Source organism: Nicotiana tabacum, chromosome 9, assembly GCF_000715075.1.
Source record: "Nicotiana tabacum cultivar K326 chromosome 9, ASM71507v2, whole genome shotgun sequence".
Classification (NCBI taxonomy): Eukaryota; Viridiplantae; Streptophyta; class Magnoliopsida; order Solanales; family Solanaceae; genus Nicotiana; species Nicotiana tabacum.
In genome coordinates, this window is record NC_134088.1 from 6,278,142 (window position 1) to 6,295,407 (window position 17,266).

The following is a 17,266-nucleotide window of genomic DNA, read 5'->3' on the forward strand; positions in this document are numbered from 1 at the left end:
ATGGCTTGATATTGTGTTTGGGTCGTAAGGGGCCCCTCCAGGAATTTACACACCCCCAGTGAGCACGGGTACTCATTGTGATGTGAGATATAGCCTGAGGGGCTAGTATTGTTTTGAGATATTGCCCGAGGGGCGGATTTGTTGACATTGTGCCCGAGGGGTGAACCTTTATGTGTTTATCTTTCTTATTTGCCTGTCATCTACCTGTTTAATTGTGTAGTTGTGCCCGAGGGGCGAATTTACTGTGCTTATTTGTTCTAATTGCTTTGCATTCAATTGCTTAACTGTTAAAAAGTCATTTAATTTTTAAAGAAGTTTAAACTGAGCTAAGGTGCTTTAAGAGATTTCACAGCTTCATTGGTTTCTTACTGGTTTTGTACTACTCTATACAGCATGTTGATGTATTTTTCGTGATTTCCTATCACTTAGTCTTTAATTATGATTATTACTCACTGAGTTGGAGTATTCACTTTACTCCCTGCACCTTGTGTGCAGATTCAGGTATTTCTGCACCCGGTAGAGGGTATTAGTTGATTAGAGGCAGAGTCTTTGGAGTTTAGCAAGGTAGCTGCCCGATGTCCGTAGCTGCTTTTCTCCCTTTGATATTATTAGGTTGTATTTAGTACATTTACCGAAATTCCGTTGTATTTTGGACCTTAGTAGATGCTCGTGAATTGTGACACCCCGATGTTGGATTGTATTCATTTCTGCACTTGTTTTATTTCGCTAAATATGTACTTGTTGGAGATTTATCCTTATAAATGACTTAAATTGACTTATTAAACTGTTAAAACTGAATTTGGGAATTGTGTCGGCTGGAACTGTCTTCACGAGATGCACCATCACGATCGGGTCTGGTTTGGGGTCGTGATAGAAGGGGAAAGAAGTAGCTAGTGAGTCACACATCAAGCTTGAAAAGGAATTAAATGATGTTAAAACTAGTCTATGTGGTGAACTCGAGAAAAATAGGCAGCTTCAAGCTGAATTGAAGAAAGTAAAAAATTGATCTTGAGAAATCTCTCAAGTGGACCTGGTTCTCAGATGTTGTCACTGCCATGTACTTCAACAATAATGGAAACAGGCCGGGAATCGGGTTTCAAAAGGATAAAACTCCTTACAACCTTCACCGTAAGTACGTCACAGTTCCTGATAACTGGCTTTGTACCCACTATGGGAACAATGGGCACTTTAAAGAAAATTGCCAGGCCATGGTTCAATCTGTTCAGAAAAATAAATTGTTTACTGAAAAAGTGACTACTAAAGAAGGAACAGGTACCACTCGCAAGAAACGAATATTACCTACATAGACTAGAAAAGCTCTTATTCATCCTTTTTCTCATTATAAGGGACCCAAACTAGTTTTGGTTCCTAAATCTAACCCATGATTCATATGTGCAGGGAACAATGAGAGGAAGCGGAATGCAATGGATCATGGACAATAATACATGACTGGAAACACCATGAACTTTCTCTCACTGAAAGCCCTGTAGGGAGGGAATGTATCCTTTGAAAATGAAAAAGGAGTACATTCTCAGTGTTGGAAAAGTTGGAAAGTCTCTTTCACACTTAATTGAGAACGTGTGCTATGTGGATTGCCTGAAGTACAGTATCTTGAGTGTTTCTCAAATCTGTGATAAAGGGAACAAAGTAGAGTTCTTATCAAAAGTGCGCACAGTTACCAATCTGGTAACTAGCAAAGTGGTCTTAGTAGCTCAAAAGATACAAGAACATATACTCTCTGACTTTGAATCTCTACAAGCTGGTGATATGAGCTGCTTGAAGGCAGTTGATAATGATGCAGAACTTTGGCATAAAAGATTGGGGCATGCAAGCTTCTCACTTCTGAATAAACTGATTCAGAAGGACCTGGTTCGTGGGCTGCCAAATTCAAGATTCACTTGGACATTGTTTCTTAGAACAAAGGAAGAGACTTTTGAGGTATTTGTGACCTGTCAAGAAGATCCAAGTGAATATGGAATTGAAGGTAGCATGCATCAGATCTGACCACGGAATAGAATCTGACAACGCCTAATTTGATGAGTCTTGTAATGAAAATGGGATCACTCATAACTTCTCAGTACCAAAGTTTCCACAACAAAATGGTATTGTTGAAAGGAAGAATAGAACTCTGGAAGACATGGCACGGACAATGCTCATCGATAGTGGAATCACCAAAAATTCTAGGCAAAAGCAATAAACACTGCTTGCTACTTGGTGAACAGGTGTACGATCAGGTCCCTCCTAAACAAAACCCCCTATGAGCTGCTCAATGGAAGAAAAACCAAAGATAACTCATTTGAGAACCTTTGGATGCAAACACTATGTTCTCAACAACGGGAAGGACCTGCTTGGGAAGTTTGATGCAAAAAGTGATGAAGGAATCTTTCTGGGATATTCCTCTCAAAGCAAGTCTACAAAGTCTACAATAAAAGAACACAATGTGTGGAAGAAAATGTTCATGAGCTATTCAACGAGACTCCCTCTTCTAACAAGGGAGGAAACAGTGATGATCAAGATAACGAACCACTTTTGGCTCCTGGTGAAATATCTGATGTTTCAAATGGCAAGGCTGATATGATGAGTCAGATGAAGGAGACAGGTGAAGACAATGCAACATCTTCTTTCACTTCTCAAGAGGAACCTGTTGCTTCAATTACTATCACTGAAGCTGAAGAAAGAGTTAGAGATGTAGTGCAAGGTACTCCATAAGTAGCAGAATAAGGAGTGCATGGAAATCCACTTAATTTACTCAGTTCCTCTACTAATCAAACTTCAGTCCCCAAGTGGAAACACAAAAGCTCCCATCCACTTGATAACATAATCACCCCTCTTGATTCTAGATTCAAACAAAATCAAAAGGCAGAAATTCCTTAGTCCTCTCTGTATTTCTATCCCAGATAGAACCCAAAATATATCAAGGAAGCCCTGAAGGATATTGACTGGTATTCAGCAATGCAAGAGGAACTGCATCAATTTGAAGGAAACAAGGTTATCTGGTGGTCAAGAAGAGCACATCTGGAATGGCTCATTCTATTGGATCATGCTTAATCTCATGGGGTACAAGGAAATACAACCTAGTGATTCTCTTAACAGCTGAAGTAGAAACTCTTAACATGGCAAAGAACCCGGTCCAGCACAAGAGGACCAAACACGTTGATGTCAGATACCTTTGTCTCAGAAATAGTGAAAAAGGGACTTATTTGTATGAGATTTGCTGCAAAAGAACATCAAATTGCAAATATCTTCACCAAAGCATTGAGTAGGGAACATTTTGAAAGAAACAGGGTGAAGATGGGGCTATTGAAGCATAATTGAGAACCTGATTCCTCATCAATTGGCTATGAAAATCACCTTCAGGTAAAAATAGCTAAAGTGTTTTCTGGCCAAGCTTAACTCACATCGATATTGTTGCAGGTAAACATGTATGACGATCATAGAATCTAAAGGTACAATGCTGAACTGCGAAAGAAGAGCAGCTAAAATCTGTTTCAAAAGCCGTTCGGGAATCAAGTTCTTATACCACATGTTAGTAGTAATGTGTTTGTTTTTTGCATGCTTTCTCAAAAAGGTTAACAAAATTAATTCAACTGCCACATCATCTGACTTTTCAAAGTATGTATGTCACGTCTTATCTTTCAAATCCTTTCACCTCCTCTATACGTTATGTATTCTCGCAAACCTACCATCATTTCAAAACCCTTCAGAACCTGTTTCTCTCCCTTTTCATTATTAGCCCTTCTTCCCATAAAACTCTCTCTCTCTCTCTCTCTCTCTCTCTCTCTCCCACAGCAGTCCTGAACCTTCATCTCCTATGTATCTCTGTGATCCCCTCTTAACTTCTCTCTCACTCAAATTCTCTACCAAATCCTCCTACAATGGCAAACGAACAATCTCTTCCTTCTCCTACCATCAACACCACTCCCACTTCCCCATCATCCTTAAAGTCACCTCCAGAAATCCACTCTTCCATTATCCCAATACTACTGCATCCATACCTATTTCCTCCTTATCTCCTATTGTTTTTCCTTCTCCATCAAACTATGTCTCCCTTCCATGTGTTGAAAACCCCATGTCTCCTACTTCTTCTTATCTCACCAAAGAACACTCAGAAAGTGTTACCACTCAGGTGTCAGAGGTCTCTGAGGATGAACCTGATTAGTATCTGAACTCCTCCATTTTGGACCCAGTAGCTCTCACAGAGTCATCAGAAAAAAAAAGCAACATACAATATCATGGCTATCGCTGCTGAGAGTCTTTTGAATGAAGGAGCCTCCCTCTTGTCTGAGTCTCAGGGGGAAGAAACTTCATTTCTAAGCGATGAAAGAACCTTGGTACTCTTCGAGTCTCCAGTCCATGAAACAGTCACAGAAGAACCTGTTGGAGAACCTGATTCTCTTCCAGTTGAATCAACTCTGGAACCTTATGTTTATCCTAAGCCCTTGGAATCCATTCCACCTAGTGAGATCCCTATTGATGAAGATGATATGGTTCTCAGCGTGCGGTTTAAGATGTGCAAACCAGCAGAGACTCCTGAATCATCTTCCAAGTGACCTACTACCAGGTTGCAGCAAAAAAAGGCTTTCGAGTCTGCCTTGCAGAAAAGTAAGAGAAGTGTCAAGACAAAGAAGAAGAGGTTGATGAAACAAGGGAAATTTGTGACTGACAAAAGCATTCCAGTGGTTGAGGTTGATGAAGATGATGTAGAGGAACCTAGTTCCTTAGTAAAACGATCTATAAAAATCTAGAAGTCTGTGGTTGGAGCTTTCGATTAAGCTATTGAAAAACAAAGTGGAACATCAATGAAGGGTAGCAGTAAGTCTAAGAAGGTTGTAGTTGAGCAAGCTATGTCTGAAAGAGACACTGTGGGGGTTGTAAGTCGGAAAGGGAAGTCCGTTGAAGGGTCTAGATAATGAAAACGGGAAACTGTAGGGGCACTAGGTTCTATGAAGACCATACCTAGTGACAGTGGTCTTTGGTAGGACAGATTAAGAACTCAAAAAGTTTTGTGGGGTCGTATGTTTGACCCGGCAATCTCAAAGATGGCAGGCTTGAGGCAAGTTCTGGAGATGGTGGAATTTTAGCAATGGGATCATTTGTTTCAAGAGGATGTGCCTAAGGTGTATGAAGATGCGGTAAAAAACTTCTACGCTTCTCTCTTCACTGTTGAGGGGGACCACATTTGTGTGCTAGTAAATAGAGTAAACATTGTGCTTGACACTTCAGCATTGGGGAAAGTTCTCCAAATTCCATGTGAAGGGATATCCTCAATCAAGGGTGTTTGTAATGCTAACTTTAGGAGAGCTATTATGAAAAAGCAAGCTATTCAGCAAGGGGAACGGGTGCATAAGAAGGCACTACTTCCTGAGTATCAGCTTCTATTTGAGCTGGTCAATAAGGTGCTTTTATCTCGTGCTGAGAGGCGGTCTATCGCTTCCAAGTCTGATCTGGTCTTAATGGAGGCTCTTGATAAATTTGCCCTGATCAATCTGCAGAAATCATGATAGAACATATGCAAAAGATGGCAAACTTTAAAGGTGGCAATCACGAGCTTCCATATGGCTTTCTCCTCACCCGAGTGTTTAAGTTCTACAAGGTTCCTTTGGCTAATCCCAAAATGGGCACACGCAAGCAAACCTTCTCCAAAATCACTCTGGAAGAATGTGAGTGTGTAGAAAAGGTTGGTGGAAGCATCTCGACCATTTCTCAGCTGATCAATGCTCAAAATGTTGCTTCCAAAGAGATCAGGAGGTTAAGGGCTCAGAATGCCATACTAGAAACTCAGCTCAGTCAAGCTGTTGGGGCACCTGGTTCTGTTAATTCCACCAATAAAGAAGTTGCCCGCTTGACCAAGGAAAACGATGAGCTTCGCACAAAACTGCTTGAAGAGCATCTGTTTGCAAATGCCCGTATGGACCTGGTTCTCAAAATCATTGTTGCCTCTTTCTCCAAGTCTCCCTCTTCTAGTGCCCCTTAGAAACCTCTCAGTGACCAATTGTCTTCTGTTTTAATGTTTTGTGGCTGTTGTTTTTCTTTTTGTTGGTTTTTTTTGTTGATTTCATGCTAGATTTCACCGTTACTGCTCCTGTTTTAATCAGTCCATTTTCATATCAATGCAACATCTCTTCCTTTTGCTCGTACAATACTGTTTTCCTTTCGCTTCTCTTTTCTGTCATGTTGTGTGCACATATGTGGCATGAGTTGGCTATGTTAGACTTCTTTATGATGTTTTCCTGCTTGTGTATTTTTAATGATGCCAAAAGGGGGAAGAAGTATAGTATAAATGGAATGAAAATTGAAACATGGGATCTGATTAAGGGGGAAGCAAAAATTCAGGGGAACTTGTGAAGTTCCTGTTACCTCATCTGGTTATTTCTGCTCTAAATACATGTTATCAAGTCAATTATACAGCTGGAAAGCAACTGCTGCAAATAAAGAGAAAAGAGGAACAAGACAGGGATCTGATCCCTGGGTTTTCTCTGACAAAAGTACAAGTCAATTATATAGCTGGAAAGCAACTGCAAAAAGTAACTGCCTGCAACTGTACCCGTGACAGTGCATCAGTCACTTCCCATTGGGAAGAGGCGTGTACCAACCAAAAATTGACATCATCCTTGGGATGTCTTTGATAGTATAATAACATCGTGCAAGGCACAAGTTATTGACTCAAGCATTTAGTGACATTCTCTCAAGCAATTAAAGATCTGATCCAGCATTGAAGTCACAAGTATGTCAAGAACAAGAAGACAACTCCACTAAGGATCAATTCCACAATGAGTCTATGTGTATCCGTAGTTGAGTTGTAATCTTGTTGTTCGTTCTTTCTTGTAACTCATATCTTGCTTTATTAGAAGCTTTGTTTTAGGAAACTCAAAATCATAAACCTTCTGAGTGTGTGTTGTGACTAGAGTTAGTCATAAGTTAAAGTCTTTGTAACTAGTGAGTGACAAAGTGGCTTCTGATAAGTGTATCACAAGTTAGTTGAGTTGAAGCCTTTGTAATATAGTCATTACAAAGAGGCTTATAATAGTGCGTTTACAAGTTAGTGAAGTTGAAAACCTACAAGTGTAGGTCGTGGTTTTTATCCCCTTGAGTTGGGATTTTTTCACGTAAAAATCTCATGTCTCATTTACTTACTGTTTTAATTAGTATTCTCAGGGGAAACTCATAGAGCACCAGGTACTCTATAGTTTGGTGGATTCATATAAACTAACAAGAGCACAACTAATTATCAACAACAAAAAAGAAGAGAAAAGTGCTTTTTCTTGTCTTGAGAACTGAGAATTTCGACTTTGAGAAAAGCTTTCGAATTTTGTTGCCGGCGACGAAGCCATCTCAACTTGAGTTCAGAGAGAAGCGAGGATTTGAGAAGAAAAGCAATGGAAGAAAGGGTAAAAATATCTTTTCATATTAATTATAATAGAGTAGTGACTATTTTTACTTAATATTAGAATTGTTGGATAAAAAATAAATACCACCTTCAATAGTGGCTACCACACGCCATTTTTACTTAAAGATTGTCGCCATGTTAACAGATTGGAGAACAGCAATCGGCCCAATATACTTTGTCTACATATGGTAAAACCCAATTGCATATGTATTCGGCCCATCTTGACACTTAAAATTTTGTTGTTAGCAATAAGGTAAGATATTGTGATCTATTTTCCTTTCGTATGTGCATTTATTACCTAACCATAATTAAATCATGTGTGTTCTAATTTTAATTTTTAACTGCTAAGGTTAAATTACTTAATTTGGTGTGAGTAGGAATCCGGTATTGACGCCCCGAAATAATTGCAATAGCACGAATCCGCTTCTTGCACTTCCAATTCATAAAGAACTGCCGAAAATCGCCGGTTGGATTGGCCCGACCAAAAAAGGCATGGGACTTTTGAGCCAAGTATTGTATGGCTACCTTGTAACTTACAACCACCACTCTATCTAGCCTAAAGAATTTGCTATTCGTGCCTTTTTTTCGATCTTGCGGGTATTCATCTCATTATTTGTGCTAATTCAAAGTCATGTATAATTTCACACTTTTCATATTGCCATTATTTTTCGAGCGTAATATTAGGCATAAACTAGATCAGAATCATTTTTAACGAGTCCATAAAAAGTGATTCCATTTTTTTTATTGAGTCTGAATAAAGGCAAACGATCAAATTAGTTGATAATATTAATATTAGTTGAAAATTTTGTGAAAATTCACGTGATAATGATTATACATGTCTGTTTTATCTTCGATGTTATTGCTGGAGTGATGAACACATACTTTTCAATACTGATTCGTAATAATTAGCACGATTAGGCGATCAAATTAAAAAGACTAGAATTTCCTGTCATGCCTTGGTTGTCTACTCATGCCTTGGTTGTCTATTTTCTTTTCTTATACTAATTACGTGATGAGGCATGTATCAACATGATTCAGTCTCCACCTGATTATGATTAATTTAAAAGCTTAGCCATCTTTATATTTGGAGTGATTAAGAGTATTGACATTATTTATTCATAAATTAATTGATTATCATCAAAGATCTGATCAACTGCTGTTTTGATAATAATAAGTGATGCATGATTATTGTCGTGACACAAGAGTATTATATGTAACGTTATTATTATAGTCAGTGTTGACGAAAATGCATGCAACAATAATGAAATAACACTAGTACCAAAAATATTATTAATAAAGTGGGTTGAGACGAAATCTTAACGGAGACAAAAGTATAAGGTGATTCTTTCATCACCGAAATATTGACGGACAGAGTTATTCAATACTTGTCAGGGGCATAGGCGGAGTTAGAATTTGAAGGTTATAGGTTCAGATTCTAATCATTCTAAGTTACTGGGTTCTAAACTAATAATTTATACATATTCAATGAATTTCATAAGATAAATACAGGGTTTGGACCAAAGCTATTGACTTCAGTTGAACCCGTAGACAATAGGCTAGCTTCGCCCCTTGTCAGGGCGCATGCAGTGTGGCAATTATGGGTTCAATTGAACCCATAACTTTCGACGTTAAGTAAAAATTTATAGGTAAAAATTCATTAAAATTGCAAAAATAATAGGTATGAACCCATAACTTTAAAAATATAATGGGTTCAATATTAAAAAAAAATTAAAGTTGAATCCATAAAGTTTAAATCTTGAATCTGTCTCTGATACTTGTGCTGATTAGAAATAGCAAGTGCTCGATGAATTTAGTCGAGGTGTACGTAACCTGATCTGAACATTACAATGATCATAATAGATTAAACAATAGTTAGATTTGTATAAGCAAAATTAAACTTTCTAAACCGTATTAATCATCTCGATTTCTCTTCGATATCGATACCAATCGATTAATTTTTCGTATTTATTTAAAATGTCATGTATAAGAGTCGCTAGTAATGCAATAATGAATACCTGCATATGACTGGCAAAATTATGTAAATATTTTTACTATTTAAAAGGTAATGAAACAAAAGAACATGAAAGATCGCTAGCTAGAATAAAGTCATCTCATTATTATTACAGCAGCGAAAAATAAATTAAGCAAAGACAAGAAAAATATAAATTACTGTAATATAAAAATATTAATCGAGTTTGGACTCAACAATAGAATCTATTATAAGATTATTAGACATTGAACAAATGTAATCTAAATCAAACACGAGGAGAGATATACAATAATAAGGCACTAAAAACTATGACCCACGTACCTTGGTGTAATTGAGGACACGTTAATCGAGGCAAACGCATATGTTAAGTTGAGGAGTCATGGGCATTTGAAAAGTTTGATAAAAACTATATATATATACTTACAAATGTATTCAAAAATAATCAGATATTAACATAGCCTCTAGTATCAAATATTATGAGCAGTTATAAATTTATATTAAGTGTAATGTTGCTCCGCGATTTCCGAATCCTGAGTCCGCCTCTGCACATTAAGGCTATATCTGCTAAATATTAAATGTTTTTGGTCTAAAGATTCAAGTCGATGACTCAAAATAAATAAACATCCAAATTTCTGCTATATTCAGTAAGTGAAGAGAACTAGTCGAAATTCTATTAGGAAAATATTATTATTCTTATAATTAGGAGTGGTCTGGTAGGTACAAATTTATGCAGGAACTGTAGGTCCATACGAATATTTCTTCTTTTTTATGGAAAGTAAAGGAAAACCCCATACGAATAATCATTAAATTGTTTAGTGAATATTACATGGAATCAGGGGCGGAGTATGAACACAAGTTACGGGTTCGGTTGAACCCGGTAACTTTAATTCAAATCCTATATTTGTTTTAAGAAATTTATTGAATATATGTAATTTATTAATTTTGAACTTGATAATTTAAACATATTAGAATTGTGATGACCCAAAAGGTCATCTCTTGTTTTAGAAGTCGGATCCATGTTCCGAGGCCTTAAAAATCACCTTTAATCTCTTCTCGATTTGCGTGCACAGTTCGGGCGCGATTCGGGAAAGCTTTTATGTGAAAATTCGAGAAAATAATAATTTTTGCCTTTAAAAGTTGATTTTAGTTGACTTCGGTTAACATTTAGAGTAAACGGATCCGGACCCGTGTTCCGACGGTCCCGGAGGGTCCGTAGTAAAATATGGGACCTGAGCGTATGCCCGTAATCGAATTTCGAGGTCCTTAACCCGAGAAATGAATTTTTGAAGAAAATTAATAAGACTAAAAATGTAATAATTCAAAGATTTGATCTTATTGGTATCAGGCCCGTGTTTTGGTTTCGAAGCCCAGTACAGGTCTGTTATGATATTTAAGCCTAATCTGCGAAATTTGGTGGAAAACGGAAGTGATTTGATGTAATTCGGACCGTTGGTTGATAAAATAGAAGTTTTGAAATTATCTTAAAAATTTCATGTGTTTTGGTCTTGAATTTGTAATTCTAGGTGTTATTTTGGCGATTTTATCGCACATGCATGTTCGTATGATGTTTTAAGACTTGTGTGCATGTTTGGTTTGGAGCCCCGAGGGCTCGGGTGAGTTTTGGATATGCTACGGAGTGAGTTTGGAACTTAGAAATTTGTTGTTGCATCTGGTATCTGTAGCAGGCTTCTGATCTCGCAATTGCAAGATCAGGCTTCGCAAATGCGAGCTTAGCAGGCATGACAATTGCGAGGTCTTTATCGCAATTGCGAAGAAGACCTGGGCCAGCAGAGTTCGCAAATGCGATCATATCTTCGCATTTGCGAAGTAGTCAGGGAAGGGGGATCATCGCAATTGCGATTCGCATTTGCGACAGTAGCCGAAATGCGACAGGTTCGCATTTGCGAGCTTCGCAAAGTGCGAAGCTCAGGTCACAAATGCGACATCTGCAACTGTGCAAAAAGGGACTTAGACGGGATTTTCACCTATTCTTCACATTTTTCAAATCCTAGAACCCTATAGGCGATTCTCCCAAGACCAAATCTTCCCCAAAACTTTGGTAAGTGATCCTAACCAGTGTTTTAAAAAGCGTAGGCGTAAGACGAGGCATTTTACATATGCCTCAGCGAGGCGTAAGCCCCGTAGGTATTTAATTTTTTTATATTTTATAAAATAATATAATTACAGTAAATATTCATAAACAGGTAAAATTGCATAAAAATGAAGAAAACTATAAATATGCGGGATCAAACATACATATATGTGTGTGTGTGTGTGTGCGCGTGCGTGTGCGCTTCATCCCCATAAAAAACTAGTCAAAACAATCTATTATATGCTACTTAGAAGGTCAAGTAACTTGAGTTGAAAAGAATAAAGTTTTCCACACGGAGGAACAAAATGGATGACTAACCTGCAATTTGAACTTTAAACTTGTTGATATGAAGGAGAATGGAGTTCTCTTTGTATTTGTTAAAAAAATTGAATATTCATTGCTTTTGAGAGATATTAGCAGACTAGCGGACAAGATAAAAATTGGGAAAGACCATGAATTGGGGCTTAAATCAATAAAAAAGGCCTTGACTTTTAAATTTAATACATTTCAATTCCTTTTTAAAACTTTTAAGTAATTACCAAGCTGAATTTTGAGAATTTGGGTATTATATAAAGGACTTATTCAACAAATTTTGTTTTAATTTGAAAAAATCGAAAACAATGCGCCTCAAACGCCCGAGCGTATGCCTCGAACGCTCGGGCGTACGCCCTGAATTGTTGGGCGTACGCCTCTTGAGACTTTCGCCCCACACCATCGCCCCAGGGCGTTTTTGGTGCACCTCGCCCCAGGGCTCACCCCGAACGCCTTTTAAAACACTGATCCTAACCCACTTTCTTTCACTTTCCCATCATATTTTATGAATTTTCAACCAAAAATCTAAGATTTATATGGTATAAATTGGGGATTTGGGTAGAACTAGGATTTTTATAAATTGGGGATTTAGATCTCGATTTAGGGTCGGATTCCAAAACCAATTGTATATCCGGGCTTGGGGGTCAATGGGTAATCGGGTTTTGGTACGAATTTCGAGTTTGGACCAAGTGGGCCTGGGGTCGAGTTTTGACTTTTTGGGAAAAATGCTCGGAAACCTATAATTATGCATTGGAATTGATTTGTTTAGCATTTATTGATTTTCTTAAGTTAATTATGACTAGATACGAGTGGATTGGAGGTGGAATCGAGAGGTAAAGCGGTAGTTGAGCTTTGAAATACCCGTTGGCTTGAGGTAAGTATTTGGTCTAACTTTGACTTGAGGGATTAAGGATCCCCGACTTAATTGCTATGTGAAATTCCATGTGAGTGGCGTATAGGTGTGGTGACGAGTACCTATGGGCCACCAAATTATCATTTTAGCATGTTCCCTTTCCCGTTTCCTATTATATTGTTTCTTGTCTTAACTGCTACTTGCTCATAAATGTTTTCCATGTCTAATTGCTTCATGTTAACTGTTATTTTCTCTATTGAAATATTAATTGTTTCGTAATTTCATTTTATTACTTTGTTGGTTGAAGTTGGTTTGTTGGTGCTTCACGGTACACCTTGGTTGGTCTCGCTGTGTAGTAATAATTGTTGAAGTTTCATAATCGTATAGATCTTCCGTGATTATAATTTGAGGTATAAATATTGTGGAGTGTTTAAGCTAAACTGTGAAACACTTGTTCTTATTTTGTGATTAGTACTGAGATGTGGGATCGGGTTGCACACCGCAACAGGAGGAATAAGGGTTAACGTGTTTGTCTGGTGGGATCGGGTTGCGCCGAAACAAGGAGTAATAAGAGTAGACAGGTGGGATCGGGTTGCATGCCGCAAAAGGAGGAATAAGGGTGATATTGAGGAGTAATAAGGATGGAATTGTGGGATCGGGTTGCACGCCGCAATAAGGAGCAATAAGTGTGAATGTTTATACTGTTATTGATTATATGGTGGGATCGGGATGCGCGCCACATCAAGTGTTAATGATGTATTCTTTTCTGCTGAGATTCATTATTGTGATGTTCAAATTCTCTTAAGGATTGGTTATAGCTGAGTATTGGTAGAAAGCTTGGGTTTCGTATTTATTTAATGCAAGTTACTGTTATATTTCATTCTGCAATTCTTTTCTGTCTTAGTATAAACTGTTGCAGGTTATATATTGTTATGCCACACGTAGCCTCGTCACTACTTCGTCGAGGTTAGGCTCGGCACTTACCAGTACATGGGGTCGGTTGTTCGGATACCGCATGCTGCACTTTCTGTGCAGATTTCGGAGATGGTAGTGGTTGATCGAGACATCGATTGTTGATACTTCATACAGTAGACCCAAGGTAGTCTTGCAGGCATCCGCAGGCCCTGGCGTCCCCTCCTATCTTTACGTCATTTTTGTTTTACTTTCTTAGAGACATATATATTTCTTTCAAACCATTACTTGTGGTATTCACAGAATGTTCGTGAGTTGTGACACCAGTGATATTTATTTCGGCTTTCGTTAATAGTATATGAGAAATTAGTTAAATTGTGTATTTCTGCTGATTTAGTTTGTTAAATTTTAATTATAAAAAAGGATAAAGGAAGAAGGTGAAATATTCTGTAACGTTAGCTTGCCTAGCAAGTGAAATGTTAGGCTCCATCACGGTCGCGAAGGTGAAAACATTTAAGTCGTGACAAGTTGATATCAGAGCACTAGGTTGCCTAGGTCTCACAATTCACGAACATGCTTGGTAGAGTCTGAAGGATCGGTACAGAGACGTCTGTGCTCATCCCCCAGAGGCTACAGAGTTAGGAACCATTTGTTTTCTATTCTATTCTGTTGTGCGATTTGATCTCTCAATGATAATTGAACTCACTACTCTGTTCTTTCGCAGATGGCGAGAACACGTAGCGCTTCATCAGCTGATCAGCAGCCCGAGCCCCCAGTGGTAGCTCTTACGAGGGGCACAGGACGATGCCGAGGCCGTGATAGGGTTAGGGCTTAGCCCAAAGCTCGAGCAACAGCACCAGCGGCGGAGCCTCAGGCAGAGTTTGATGATGAGGTTTCAGCTCAGACCGTTCCAGCAGGGCCAGCTCAGGTTCCAAAGGGATTCATAGCTACCCCGGTACTTCACGATGCTTTGATCCGTCTAGTGGGCCTTATGGAGAGTATTACTCAGGCCGGCATACTTCCTGTAGCACCAGCTGTCTTTCGGGCTGGGGAGGAGTACAAACTCCCGCTACTCACACTCCGGAGCAGATGGCTCCATAGTTTCAGACCCCAGCAGCTCAGCCAGTTGGGGTTGTTCCGCCGGGTATTGTAGCTTAGACCGACGATGGATCAGCTATGTCTTCTGATGCCTTGTGAAGATTGGATAGGTTTACCAAGCTCATCACTACTGCTTATGACGGTACATCTTCAGAGGATCCCTAGGACTATTTGGACAGTTGTCACGAGGTGTTGCGGAACATGAGGGTAGTGGAGACCAATGGGGTTGACTTTGCTGCTTTTCATTTGTCAGGTTTCGCCAAGAAATGGTAGAGGGATTTTTGTTTGGCTAGACCAGTTGGGTTGCCTGCTTTGACTTGGGATCAGTTTTCTCAGCTATTTCTGGAGAAGTTTTTTCCTATCACTCAAAGGGAGGACTATCAGAGGCAGTTTGAGCGCCTTGATCAGCAGGGTTTTATGACCATCACTCTGTATGAGACTAGATTTATTGATTTGGCCCGTCATGCTCTTCTTATACTTCCCACCGAGAAGAGAGAGGGTGAGGAGGTTTATTGAGGGACTCGCTCAGCCTATCAGATTACAGATGGATAAGGAGATAGGGAGTGAAATTTCTTTCCACGATGCAGCCAATATGGCCGGACGAGTTGAGATGGTTCTATCATAGGGGAATGGTCAGGGGTCTAACAAGAGGTCACGTCATTCCGGTGGATTCAGTGGGACCTCATCTGGAGGTCGAGGTACTTTTGGTAGGGGCCATCCTCTCAGGTCGTTTCATTCAGGGTTAGTCTTAGTTTTCTCAGATGTAGTATCAGGATGGGTGTTTTGAGTGTGGTGATTATGGGCATATTTGGAGGACCTGTTCGAGATTAGTGGGTGTTCAGCCACAACAACAGGGTTCTCGTGCCCTGATCCCAGCATCGCCCACTCAACCAGCTAAAGGTAGGGGTCAGGGAGCTAGAGGTGGAGGTTAGAACGTTAGAGGTGGAAGCCAGGCCGCTAGAGGGGGAGGCTAGCCAGCAGGAGGCCGTCCCAGGGATATGGTTCAGAGTAGTGGGGCCCAACCCTGATGTTATGCTTTCCCAGCCAGACCTGAGACTGAGTCCTCTAATGTTGTTATCACAGGTATTGTTTCAATTTGTAGTAGAGATGTTTCAGTTCTGTTTGATCCAGGGTCTATATACTCCTATGTGTCATCTTACGTTGCTTCATATTTGGTGTGCCCCGTGATTCTTGGAATGCTCCTGTATATGTGTCCACACCATTGGGTGATTCTATTGTTATAGATCGTGTGTATCGCTCGTGTGTGGTTGTTATTGGGGGTCTTGAGACTACTGTAAATCTCCTACTTCTTGATATGGTTGATTTCAATGTTATCTTGGGGATGGATTGGCTGTCACCTGTTGATACCCAATTTTTTTCAATACATTTTTAATATGAAAAATACTTTCAAAACAACATATGTATGTCCAAATATTTTATTATTTTTCCTTAATTTTTAAAGATTTTTAAATCGATTTATTGCCCTATTTTATCCAGAAAAATCCAATAATTATTCCCAAAATTATCATTTTGGTGATTCATTTATTGGACTTTCATATTTATGCTAAAATATAGCTAAGATAATTTTTGCATACTTTTACAAATTTATTCAGTATTTTTTAAGCTAAATTGCATATAATTGCAATATTAGCCTTTTTAAGATTTAACTACGTTTATATTTATAAAATTAAGTCCAGTATTTTTAACTTGATAAATACTATTAATCATTTTAGTACCTTTAATTTATTTCCAGAAATTATTTGACTATTTTTTATAAATCAAATAGGGAAAAGTGGCTATTTAAATGTTAGCCCCATTTTATTTCAATTTTAGCCTGATTTTGCACCCCAATTAAACCTAATCTGAGGCCCAATTACCCTGACCCAATCCCCATTTAATCCGACCCAAATCCGTTTTCATAACCCACCCACTCGCCCGTTTTAATCCAGGCCGTTGATCTGAAATCGCCCGTTTTAATCCAGGCCATTGATCATTCAGATCAACGGCCAACAACAATCCTTACCTTTTTTAATTCAAACAACCTCTAAACCTTAACCCCATTTCACACACCCAACCGCCTCTGAATCCCCTTCTCTCTCAATCCTCTCTCAAATCCTCTCCAACCCTAGCCGGCGACATCAACTACAAACCCTAAAATCTTCCAAATCCATGGCTTCCAAGGTTATCGGAGACTTGTATCCACCTCTCATGGCTCCTGCATGCTCGATTATCATGGTTTCGAGGCTAGATCTTGAGAAAGCTTGGTCCAGACCTTGGTCGATGTCAGTTTATAGTCGTTCTCCGATCATCTTTGACCTTTCTCCGGCCAGCCATGGCTATTCGAGTCCAACTCTTAACTCTCCTGCTCAGATCGATGATTTTCAAAGCGTTTCTCACCACCTGGGGTTCTTCCGAAACCCTAGCCTCTAAGGTTCTTCTGATTTCTTCTAGATTTGTTTCATATTAGTGTTTTCTCTAAACTTCTAAACTTTCTCTCAAAGTTCTTTTAAAACTCTACCATCAAAACCCCTTATCTTTCTAATTAAGGTTCTGTTAAGTTATTTCGAAACCCTTCTTTGATTTTTGATATGTTTTGTTGTGTTTACTCGTATTATCCTTCTG